Raw genomic sequence first — 13,241 nt, 5'->3', positions numbered from 1 at the left:
TGAGGGCTCGGTTGCTACAGACGTATTGCACCTCACCCAGAGGTGTGATATCTCACTTTCAGGTAAGGATGGAGTGTGGATCAGGACCCGACACCTGCATGCATTACACCACATTGCCCTGGGGCAGGGCGACCAATATGCCCCTGAGATGGGCACGACAGTCCCATTTCCTGGCTGGAGTGGGGGGAGGGAACACTGAGGAAGGGGAACCCTGTAGTGCAGGAGCAGGGAGGAAGCAGTTCCTGGGTGCATTGAGAAGGGAGTATAAAAGGTGGGCACCATCTTAGTTCAGTGCAGAGAAGTCTGAGCAGAAGTGGCAGGGAGCAGGGGCTCTGCATGAGCTCTGCTCCGGAGGCGGGCCTAGTAACAGAGGCCCAGGCCTGGAAGAGGGAGAAGGAAAGAAGAGGAGCGGAGAAGGCTCCAGGAACGAGGAATGAAGGGATCCCAGGGGTGCGGACGGGCGAGTCGCCACCGCACGCCCGAATCCACCTGCGTGGAGGGGTCAGGCCAAAGGGGGAGACCGGTCCCCGAACTAGTGGAGGCAGGAAACGACCCTCAGCTAGAAACCGGAGGCTCTGACATTTTATGTGGCGCAGCGCCTCGCTACAACCGCTAGGAAGGCACCACATAGGGTCAGGGAAACTGGCGCCAAGTTTACCAAGAGGAGGCCCGAGGCAGCCGGACAGAAGTGTTGGTAAGAAAGGCCAGACAAAGGACACACAAAGGGGGTCCTGTGAAGTGCTCCAAAGTTATCTGGGAGTTGTCTGAGCCCCTCACCTGGTGAGCACAGTACGACGTGGGCAGCCGTTACCTGCAGACGTGGTCTGGATAATAAGAACTGTGAGTAAAGGCCCTGAACTGCATCACTGACTCCGTGTCGTTACTGCTGCTGCCCTGCACCATCACCCCCATCCTCCGCATACACTGCCCTGAGGCTATACTCCTCCCGTGGGGAGTTATGCTACGCTCTGCTGCACCCACAACACCAGCCTCAGTGGTCTGCCCTGTAGCGGCGGTTCACTCTGACCGCAATCCACGGGTGGCGTAGTCGGACATTTAAACATGAAAACCACATAAATAGTTCCGCCACTGGTTTGACCGCCCTGAGCCACGGAACTGGGTCACCGCCACGAAGACTACAACCACCAGCATCCACCAAAAAGGGTCCGGCTCCGGGTGTCCCAAGGCCCAGGGGGTGCGTCAGAACATTTTCATCACCTTTCACAATCACCAATGGGACAAGGCAGTGATGTCCTCTGTCCCCTCTCTTATACATCCTAGTGACGGAGCACCTGCTCTCATCAATTCGCCATAACCCCAATATTAGGTGGATTGAGGTGGGAGGCACCGAGTACAAGTGCTCTCTATTTGCTGATGATGTCCTAGTATATATCACTCAATCACATATATCCATCCATGCTGTTATGGCTGAAATAGATCACTTTGTTACATGGTAAAATTTTAAAATCAATGCAGCGAAGTCTGAGGCCCTCGATGTCTCCCTCCCCAAATCCATATAGGATTCCATCCAGTCCAACTTTCCCTTTGCCTGGCCCTCACAGGGTATCAAATACTTAGGAATTCCTATTCATAGAGACCTCTCCCATCTATGTTATCTTAATTTTGGGCCCTTTATTGAACAACTCCATACAGACCACGGTTGGCAAGTTAGAACTGTAAGATTCACTACGTGAACCACTGGTGTTTTGTGGAAAAGCACATGTACACTGCGTTCCAAATTATTATACAAAAAGTGTTTAGGAGTGATAAGGGAAGAATTTGTTTGTTTGTCAGTTAAACTCATTGATGGTGATGTGTGTCAGGGCTCTTTATATCACTGTAAGCAATTGCAGACACCTGTGCTAATTAGTTTGGCAGGTGTGTCCAATGAAAGGCAAAACTACTTAAGAAGGCTCTCTCACATTATTAAGCAGCCTACATTTTCTGCCAAAATGGGAAAGAAAAAGGATGTGTCGGCTGCTGAGAAGCAACAAATTGTGGAGTGTTTAGGTCAAGGCATGACTACAATCAACATTGTGCGATGATCAGGATGAAGTGTCTTGGCAATCAAGAAGTATGTAGCTGATTCACAGTACACACGTGTGCGTGCTGATAAGGGCAAATTGAGGACTCTTTCCTACAGGCAATTACGTCAGGTTGAAAGAGCAGCGGCAAAAAAGCCTTGTCATAGCAGCAGACAAGTTTTTGAAGCTGCTTGTGCCTCCAACGTCCCCCGAACAACAAGATGCAGGGTCCTTCAGAGGTTTGCAGCTGTGCATGCGCCATCCAGTCGACCTCCTCTATCCACTTCACACAAGCAGAAACGGCTCCAGTGGGCCAAACATTACATGAAGACTGATTTCAAAACTGTTTTGTTCACGGATGAGTGCCGTGCAGCGCTCGATTGTCCAGATGGATGGAGTGGAGGATGGCTGGTTGATGGACACCCCACGCAAACACGGCTACAGCGCCAACAAGGAGGAGGTGGAGTAATGTTTTGGGCTGGAATCATGGGGAGAGAGATTGTCGGCCCCTTTAGGATCCCTGAAGGCGCTAAAGATGAATTCCATAATGTATGTGGATTTTCTCAAACAGCACTTCCTGCCATGGTTCAAGAAGAAGAACCGTGTATTTCACAGCAAGATCATTTTTCTGCATGATAATGCACCATCTCATGCTGCACATAAAACATCTGCATCTCTGGCTGATATGGGCATAAAAGGGGACAAACTTATGGTGTGACCCCCATGCTCCCCTGACCTCTACCCCATTCAGAACCTTTGGAGCATCATTAAAAGGAGTGTCTATGATGGCGGGAGGCAGTTCACATCTAAGCAACAGCTCTGGGAGGGTATTCTGTCCTCATGCAAAACAATTGAAGCAGAAACCATCCAAAACCTGACAAATTCAATGGACGAGAGAGTTCAGAAGCTCCTTTCGAACAAGGGGTCCTATGTGAAAATGTAACATCACCTAGAATAAAGTTTTGAGTTGAAAACTGTTTGATTTCAGTTTCTAACAACCTGCTAATGCTTATAATTTCAAAAATGACCATTTTTTTGGTCTTTATTAAAATGAAAAGGTTGATCGAAAAGTTTGGGGGATCTAAGAGTGTGGCAACCCAGTAGTCATGATTACTTCGAATTCTGACAATATGAGGGTCATGCTGCAGGTAGTGCAGCAAGAAGGCACTTATGTGCCTTGCGCATCTCGGAGCCCCAAAATTATTTTCCGGGCTAGATGCAGCTAAAAATTATTTTTAATTTTAAATCTGGTGAAGCTTTAGTATAGATGGCCTAATAGGATCAGTGCTGCACACTGCTACAAAGCCCAAATTATTTTCCAGTCAAGATACAGATAAACATGATTAGTAATTTGAAAGCTTAAAACGGTTGGTAGGGTGATTTTAACCAATCATCAAGCTTTTACTCTCCCCAGGATGACACAGGGGTTGAAAAGTCGTTTCGGATCCATGATTTGTTCATCTTTATGAACGTGAGTCTGTCTACATTATCAGTGGAGAGCCGCGTGCGCTTATCTGTCAGCACACCACCAGCAGCGCTGAACACACGTTCAGACAGAACGCTGGCTGCGGGGCATGACAAGATCTCCAAGGCGTAAGTGGCTAGCTCCGGCCATTTATCCAGATTGGAAGCCCAAAAAGAGCAAGGGTCCAGTGACACAGTCGTGGCTTCAATGTTTACTTGGAGATACTCCTGTACCATCGTCTCTAGGCGTTGACTATGTGTCAGACTTCTTGTCTCCTGTGGCCTTGCAAAGGATGGGCTAAAAAAGTGGTGAAATGATTCCGCAAAATTGATGTTACCAGCAGATACTGTGGTTCTGTTACGGTTTGAGTGCTGAACACTTGACGGTCCCACGGTTGGCAAGTTGGAACTGTGAGATTCACTACGTGCACCACTGGTATTTTGTGGAAAAGCACATGTAAGATTCTGCAACAGTCTCTGCTGATACTCCTGCATGCGTGCATCCCTTTCTATGGCAGGAATAATTTCTGCAAATTTACTTTTGTACCGGGGATCTAACAGTGTGGCAACCCAGTAGTCAGGATTATTTCTAATTCTCACAATTCGAGGGTCATGTTGCAGGTAGTGCAGCAAGAAGGCACTCATGTGTGTTGCGCATCCAGGAGCACCAAGTCCCTGTTGTGTTGGTGGCGAGGTAACAATCATGCTTCCTTCCTCTGTCCTCTCCCCCCAACCTCGCACAACAGAAATGTGATCAAGGTCTCCCTCATCTGATGAGTCTTCCATCAGTTCATCCTCCACTTCTTCCTGGGCTCCTGCACCTTCCTCACTAGTTTGGCTGCTACCATGCGCCCTGGTAAAACCATCTCCCCCACCCTCACATGCCTGCCGCCTTGGTGCTGCCGACCGTCTGGACCTTGCAGATGTTAGCCCTTCCGCATACAACTCCTCCTCCTCTACTTCCTCCACCTCCTCTTGTGCCACCACCTGACTCCGAATTCTGTTTAACATGTGCTCCAGCATGTAATTCACCGGAATAGTCATGCTGATAATGGCATCGTCAGCACTAAACATCTTCGTCGCCATTTCAAAACTGTGCAGAAGGGTGCATAGGTCCCTGATCTGAGACCACTCCTCCAGCGTGATTTGCCCCACCTCTGAATCTCGTTGGCCCAGGCTATACGTCAGAACGTATTGCACCAGGGCTTGTCGGTGCTGCCACAGTCGCTGCAACATGTGCAGAGTTGAATTCCACCGGGTAGGCACATCGCATTTTAGCCGGTGAAGTGGCAGGCCCAACGACTTCTGTAGAGATGTAAGTCGCTGAGCTGCGGGATGCGAACGGCGGAAGTGAGCACACAGCGACCGTGCCCTCTGCAGAAGGCCATCTAGTCTGGGATAGTGGGCTAAAAATTGCTGGACAACCAGGTTCAACACGTGAGCCATACAAGGCACGTGTGTGACATTGCCCCGGCGAAGGGCCGCACCCAGGTTTGCAGCATTGTCGCACACGGCCTTCCCTGGTTTCAGGTCCAGTGGAGACAACCATTCATGAAATTGGTTCTCCAGAGCTGACCACAACTCCTCAGCTGTGTGACTCACATTTCCCAGACATTTCAATGTAAAAACCGCCTGATGACGTTCAGCCCTACTGCCAGCATAGTAAGGAGGTGTGCAGGATCCCTTCTGCGCAGTTAGAAAGCTTGTGGCATGACCAGACAGGCTTTGGGTGCAGGTGGAAGACCGAGAGGAGGTTGAGGAGGCAGAAGCAGTGGAGGAACTTTGACATAAAGAGGATTGACGCACAACTCGTGGGGACGGCAAGACTTGGACAGCAGCCCCTTGTCCTGCTGTCACCATAGTTACCCAGTGCCCAGTCAGCGACATGTAACGCCCCTGTCCATGCCTACTCGTCCAAGTGTCTGTGGTGAAATGCACCCTGTCACACACAGAGTTTCTCAAAGAAGCGGTGATGTTGTGTGCGACATGCTGGTGGAGCGCAGGCACACCTTTCTTTGAGAAGTAGTGCCGACTGGGCATCTGGTACTGGGGCACTGCGACGGACATAAGGTCTCGAAAATCCTCTGTGTCCACCAGGCGGAAAGGCAGCATTTCTGTAGCCAAGAGCTTGCAGATGGTGAAATTCAACCTCTTAGCTTTCTCATGGCTAGGAGGAAATGGTCTTTTACTTGTCCACATCTGAGGGACCGAGGGCTGGCTATTGTGCTTAGACGGGGTTGATAAGGGTGTCCCCGGCAAACTGCCGGTCTGTGAGGAAGATGCAGGCGGACATGTTAGGTTGCCTTGATCCAAAGGTGGTGCTATCGATGTCGGACAGCGCTCAACACCAGCTGGTGTTACCACCTCCAAAGAAAATGATGACCTGCCAATCACGCTGGCTGTTGCGGGTAAAGAGGTGGCAGGTCTGCGCCCCAAAACAGGTGTGACTGCTGTCCCCCCAGTCACAGAGGATGAAGAGGCCGCGGATGCACAAGATATGGCAGACGGTGATTGGCCCGGCCGGCTAGGCCGCATTGTAGCACATTGAGCTTCCCACTGCAACTTATGCTTCATGTCCATGTGCCGGTTCATGCATGAAGTACTCAAACTATGTATTTTTTGGCCTCTACTTAGCTTTTGCTGACAAATGTTACAGATAACACGAGTTGGGTCATCTTTATCGATCTGAAAAAATGCCCAGGCTATGCAAGGCTTAGCACCCATGCGACCTGAAGAGCCACCACGACTTGTGGTGAGAGGCAGAGTTGTGTTTGAGGATGCAGTTGTTGACGTGCTTCCAGTACTACGTCTCTGTCCAGGAAGGCGCAACCTGACCTCGTCGTCACTAGCATCTTCCTCCACCTCCTCTGCTGACCTCATCTCTTGGCTGACTGTGGGTTGACAGTAAGTGGGATCTCCGACCTCATCATCATCACCCTGTGCGTTATCACACCCGTCGTCCTCAGAGCCAACCTGTTCCTGCCCTGACAAAAAACTAAAGTTGTCGCTCCAATCAGGTATTTGAGTCTTATCATCGTCTTCCTCATTGTCTCCACCAACAGGAGTTACAGTTTGGGAATGAGGGTCTACATTATGGTCAGAACCTTCTGCGTCTGGTCCTGGATCCGACTCATAAAGATTCTGGGCATCAGTGCAGATCATTTCCTCGTCTGGATTCACAGAAGCGCTGGAGTCGACCTCTGATTCCCAGGCTATAGTATGAGTAAACAGCTCTGCAGACTCAACCATCTGTTCTACCTCATACTCAGACGGGCAGCTGGAGATTTGGGAGCTGTGAGGAAGCAAGTGCGATTTGGGTGACACCTTTGAGGACTGGAGTATTTGTGATGTTGAAGTTGATGTGGAGGAGAGTGTTATGTTCTGCTACCAAAGCTAAGGAAAGAGAGGAGATCTGTCCCTACTATAAGACTCAGCTGAATCCCTACGATGTAACAGGGAACCTGATCCTGCGATCAGACCTGCTAAAGTCCTAATCTAGTCTGTACGGAGACCTATAGATTTGGGGAGGGAATCCCTACAAGTACTAAGGACTGGGAGGAATATGGGACACCTCCTAACAGAAATAGCAGCAGAAAGACGAACAAACAAAATAGATAGAACCTAGAGGTCCGTAGACCAAGCAAACTAACAGAGTTAGATACAGAGCACAGGCTAGCTAGAAAGTAGATATACAATGAAGTCCAGCAAAGCCAGAAGGGCGGAGCAGGATTAAATAGGCCAACAAGGTCATGTGACCAGCAAAGGAAAAAAAACCTAACAGCAAGGTTCTAACAGTACTCCCCCTTCTAAGAGGATCCTCCGGATCCCCTAGGACCAGGCTTATCAGGAAATCTCCTGTGAAACGCTCTGATAAGTCTGGACGCGGAAACATCATCTGACCTCACCCAAGAGTTATCCTCGGGTCCGAAACCTTTCCAGGCCACAAGATACTGCAAACTACCTCTATACCGTCTAGAGTCAAGGATGCGAGAAATTTCATATTCCCCGTCCTCCACCACCGGAGGAACAGAGGCAGAGGCGTCACCATCCGACACAACAGCTTTTTTTTAACAGAGAGACATGAAAGACCGGATTAATTCTCCAGGAGGTAGGAACCTCCAACCTAACAGCAGATTGGTTGACAACCTGAAGCACCTTAAAGGGCCCTACAAACTTGGGACCCAATTTCTTAGAAGGAATCCTCAACCGCAGATTCCTAGAGGACAACCAAACCATGTCACCAACAGCGAACAAAACCTCCTGTCGTTTCCTATCAAAGTAGTCTTTAGATTTTCTGTTGGCCTCCTGAAGATTACCACGCACATCCGTCCAAACTCTTTCCAAATCACCGGAAAAATTCTCCTCCTCAGGCACGGCAGATCCCAACTTGGAGAACGACCCAAACGACGGATGTCTCCCAGAACAACAAAAAAAAGGCGAACAACCAGCAGAAGAAGATGTATGATTGTTCAGAGCAAATTCGGCAAGTGGCAGAAACTCAGACCACCCCTCTTGATTGTCTGCCACAAAACAACGCAAGAACTGCTCAACATCCTGGTTTTTCCTTTCTGTCTGGCCATTAGATTCAGGATGATATCCGGACGAAAACGACAAATGAATTCCCAACCTGTCACAAAAGGCACGCCAAAAACGAGCCACGAACTGAGGACCCCTATCAGAAACAATGTCAGTAGGAACGCCATGAAGTCTGACAATTTCCTTGACAAAGGCCTTAGCGAGAGTTTTAGCGCAGGGCAGTTTGACGAAGGGAACCAAGTGACACATCTTGCTAAAACGGTCCACGACCACCCAGATGACAGTAAAACCCTCAGAGGGGGGAAGGTCAGTTATAAAGTCCATAGCCAAATGTGTCCAAGGAGCACTGGGGACCTCCAAAGGACAAAGCAACCCCGCAGCAGGAGTATGTGAGGACTTAGATCTAGCACATACAGTACATTGGCGCACCCACTTAATGACTTCCTTCTGCCATCCAGGCCACCAAAAACTGCGACCCACCAGTCTCTTGGTCTCAGAGATTCCGGGATGACCTGCCAACCGAGATTCGTGACACTCAACAAACAAATCTCTCCTAAAGGTCCCAGGCACAAACAACCTCCCATGAGGAGTGTTAGATGGGGCATTCTCCTGAGCTTTAAGAATCTCATCTTCCAAAACGGAGTCTAAAGCAGCTATCACAACACCTTCTTGTAAAATGTTTTCCTCTTTCTCAGCACCGACTATGGGAGAAAAACTGCGAGACAAGGCATCCGCCTTAACATTCTTAGTACCAGGGATGTAAGTAACGGAGAAATTAAACCGCGAGAAAAACAGTGCCCACCTAGCCTGACGGGCATTCAGGCGCTTGGCAGCGTCAAGATATATCAGATTTTTATGATCCGTAAGAACCTGAACGGGAAATTCCGCACCTTCCAAGAAGTGGCGCAACAGATTGTATGCCCCCTTAAGGTCAATTTTAGAGAACCACTTGGCCCCCAATAACTGGTTAAACAGATCAGGAATCAATGGCAGTGGGTAAGGATTGCGTACCGTAATTTTGTTAATCTCACGAAAATCCAGACAGGGACGTAAACCGCCGTCCTTTTTTTTTTACAAAAAAAAATCCAACCGCCACAGGAGACTTAGAGGGCCTAATGTGACCGGCGGCCAAACTTGTCTGTATGTATTCCTCCAAAGCCTTCCTCTCAGGAATAGTAAGGTTAAATAAACGACTTTTAGGAAGAGTCGCTCCAGGGACAAATTCAATAGAACAATCATAGTCTCTATGGGGAGGCAAAACCTGCGATTCTTTCTCAGAAAAAACTCTCCAAAAATCCTGAATAGGAACAGGCAATTCTCCCCTATCCAAAGCTGCAATACGCCCGTTACAACACTTGTCATAACATTTATGGCTCCAGGATTTAATTTCACTGGTAGACCAATCCAGTACAGGATTGTGAAATTTTAACCAGGGCAAACCCAATATTACTGGAGAAGGCAAGTTATTCAACACTACCAAATCCAATTTCTCATGGTGAACACCATTAATAGTGAGAGGAAATTCACTGACCTTGAGAGTAATATTCTTCAAAGGGGAGCCATCCACAGAAACCACAGCAATGGGGGATGATAAAGGTTCAGGTTTTAAATTGAGTTTTTCCACGAATCCCCCATCAATAACATTCAGTGTAGACCCGCAATCAACAAACACCCGAAATTCCATTAATTTTTCCTGAGCAATCGTGGAAGCAGCTAAAAATATACCCTTGGAATTTAAACAGGCAATACGGGCGTGACTGACCATTTTTTTTTCTTTCTTCATACGAAGCTCACAGCCTTTAATCAAATGACCAGATTTTCCACAATAGAAACACAAGCCTTCTGAAAAACGACGGTGTTTTTCTTGAGAGCGAGGTGCCACCGATCCAATCTCCATCGGTTCACCACTGTTAGTACACACATTATCATAACCAGAAACTGACATAGCAGAGGATTTGCTCTCATTAACCCTAGCACGCAGTCTTCTGTCCACCCGTATAGCTAATTGCATAGCCTGTTGCAAATCCTCAGGTGTAGGATAAGCAATTAGCAGGTCTTTAACCTTTTCACTGAGCCCAGCAAGAAATAGACTTTTCAGAGCAGAATCGTTCCACCCTGTTTGAGTGGACCAACGACGAAAATGTGTACAATATTTTTCCATATTACCTGATCCTTGTTTTAAACGTCTCAACTCAGTCTCAGCTGATGCCACACGGTCAGGATCATCATATAATAGTCCTAAAGCAGAAAAAAAACTATCCACTGATCTGAAGCATGTATCACTAGGTTGCAAAGAAAAGGCCCACTCCTGAGGCTCTTTGCGCAAAAGTGACATTATGAACCCTACGCGCTGGGATTCATCCCCAGAGGACTTGGGTCTCAAACGAAAATACAATAAGCAAGCATTTTTAAATGAAAAAAATTCTCGATGTTCACCAAAAAATAAATCCGGCAAACATACCTTAGGCTCCAAGAAATATGCTCCAGGACAGTTACTCACGTGCTGACGGAGCTCGGCCACTTCCAGAGAGAGTCCCTGCAGGTGTTTAGCCAAATCCTGAACCGACACCATGATGGAACAAAAAAAAAATCTTTCCTTAGAGAATTTACAGGCTGGACTTACTGTTATGTTCTGCTACCAAAGCTAAGGAAAGAGAGGAGATCTGTCCCTACTATAAGACTCAGCTGAATCCCTACGATGTAACAGGGAACCTGATCCTGCGATCAGACCTGCTACAGTCCTAATCTAGTCTGTACGGAGACCTATAGATTTGGGGAGGGAATCCCTACAAGTACTAAGGACTGGGAGGAATATGGGACACCTCCTAACAGAAATAGCAGCAGAAAGACGAACAAACAAAATAGATAGAACCTAGAGGTCCGTAGACCAAGCAAACTAACAGAGTTAGATACAGAGCACAGGCTAGCTAGAAAGTAGATATACAATGAAGTCCAGCAAAGCCAGAAGGGCGGAGCAGGATTAAATAGGCCAACAAGGTCATGTGACCAGCAAAGGAAAAAAAACCTAACAGCAAGGTTCTAACAGAGAGCCCACTTAAAGGAGCACTTGATATCCGTTGAAGCACCTGCTGTTTTTGTGCCTCATCTGGAATTTGTAGCGATTGGCGTGGCCGTAAGAAAGGGACCTTATCACATTGTCCGCTAAAAGAAGTAGACATTTTAGTTTGGCTGGAAGATGGTCTTTCTTCTGCAGATGTTACTGTTGCTTTAACACCTACCCCACGGTCACAACCTTTTTTCCCCTTCCCAACACGCCTATTCCCCTTTCCACCAGCAGCAGGCCTTTTTCCACTCATTTTGGTGGTTAACTAATTCACAACTCTGGAGTTGTTTGCACAAAAAAACAATGGATGGTAACCGAGCAGAGCTGAGTGGCCAAACTGTGGTATTAGGCCAAAACTATTGGCTGGGTTAGATGCAGAAAAAAATTATTTTGAATTTGCAACCTGATGGAGGTCAGTATAGATGGACTAATACAAATAGTCCCACACACTGCTGGAAGCCCAAATATTTTTTCAGAGGTACTGTAGATGCAGATAAAAATTATTTTTAATTTGCAACCTGATGGAGGTCAGTATAGATGGACTAATAGACCAAGTCCCACACACTGCTAGAAGCCCAAATATTTTTTCAGAGCTAGATGCAGAAAAAAATTATTTTTAATTTGCAACCTGATGGAGGTCAGTATAGATGGACTAATAGACCAAGTCCCACACACCGCTAGAAGCCCAACTATTTTTTCAGAGCTAGATGCAGAAAAAAATTATATTCAATTTGCAGCCTGCTGGAGGTCAGTATAGAAGGACTAATAGAACAAGTCCCACACACTGCTAGAAGCCCAAATATTTTTTCAGAGCTAAATGAAGAAAAAAATTATTTTTATTTTGCAACCTGATGGAGGTCAGTATAGATGGACTAATAGACCAAGTCCCACACACTGCTAGAAGCCCAAATATTTTTTCAGAGCTAAATGCAGAAAAAAATTATATTCAGTTTGCAACCTGATGGAGGTCAGTATAGATGGACTAATAGAATGATGCTATGCCCAAAAGATTTTACTTCACTAGGTGCAGTAAAAAAATTGGTATTCTATACACAGGTGTTATATCTTGCAACACAGATAGGCTACTCCACTGACTAACACACTCTGCAATAGGCCAAAAAGGATTAGCTTTGCTAGATTCAGCCAAATGCTGTGAAAAAAACTTGCACAGCACTGGCACAGACCTGCCTGGCAAAAACTGATAGGAACTCATGTAACCTAGTCCTGAAAAGGACTCCAATTACAATTAGTCTTTACTCCCACAACCTATCTATTTAAGAGCACAGACCTCCCTGATAAAAGTCGTAGGAAATGCTGTAACCTAGTCCTTAAAAGGACTGCAATCACAACTATTCCCTACTCCCAAGCTATCTGTATATTTGTGCGAAAATTGGCTTGAAATTAACAAGGTATAGCGCACACAGCAACAGCGGTGCCGTCTAACACGCAGCTGCAGCAGTGAGGAAATGGTGGCGACGGGGAAAATGGCTTGGTCTTATAGGGCAAGGACATGTGACATACACTGCCAATGACACATGCCCTTGCTTGTGTGAAAAAAAGCACTTCGCTCCGTGTGTGCGCTGCTGATAGGCTGACAGATTGCACCTCCCCACTGCAAATGCGGGAAAGAGAAAAAAAAATGGAGATCTTCATTGTTCCTGCAGAGATCCATCCCCTGCCCCTCCCCCCACCCCGCTGTACACTCAAACTGCGTATTAACATTAATTTTCATCATTACTGAGAAAAAATCCAGTTATGATTTTGGTGCACGAACAGTTATCGAACATAACCTCGAACAGCCGAATTTTTCTCAAATTGTTCGTGTTCGCCGAACAGCTCGAACACCGCCCAAAACAGCTCGAATTTGAGATTGGCGAACAGTTCGAGTAGAACAACGCTCATCTCTACTAGTGACAGGTCACCTTTCTTAGGTGCATACGGATTTCATCCACAATTTAGTACCTTTAGTGGTGGAGCGGCTCCGGGAGCTCTTGAGGAGGAGCGTTTTGCTTCGTCGCTCTCTTCTGTGTGGCGGGGGGTTCAGTGTAATTTGAAAATCATGGGAGACAGACACACAGGTATGGCTGATAGGAAACGCTTGCCAGGTCTGGATGTGAAGGATTTTGTGTAGTTGTCTATGAGGAATATCAAGT

This window comes from Phyllobates terribilis, unplaced genomic scaffold, assembly GCF_046119375.1.
Source record: "Phyllobates terribilis strain yellow unplaced genomic scaffold, ASM4611937v1 Scaffold_3__8_contigs__length_932513732, whole genome shotgun sequence".
NCBI classification, from domain to species: domain Eukaryota; kingdom Metazoa; phylum Chordata; class Amphibia; order Anura; family Dendrobatidae; genus Phyllobates; species Phyllobates terribilis.
The sequence above is the reverse complement of the archived record's forward strand: the minus strand, read 5'-3'. Positions refer to the sequence as shown.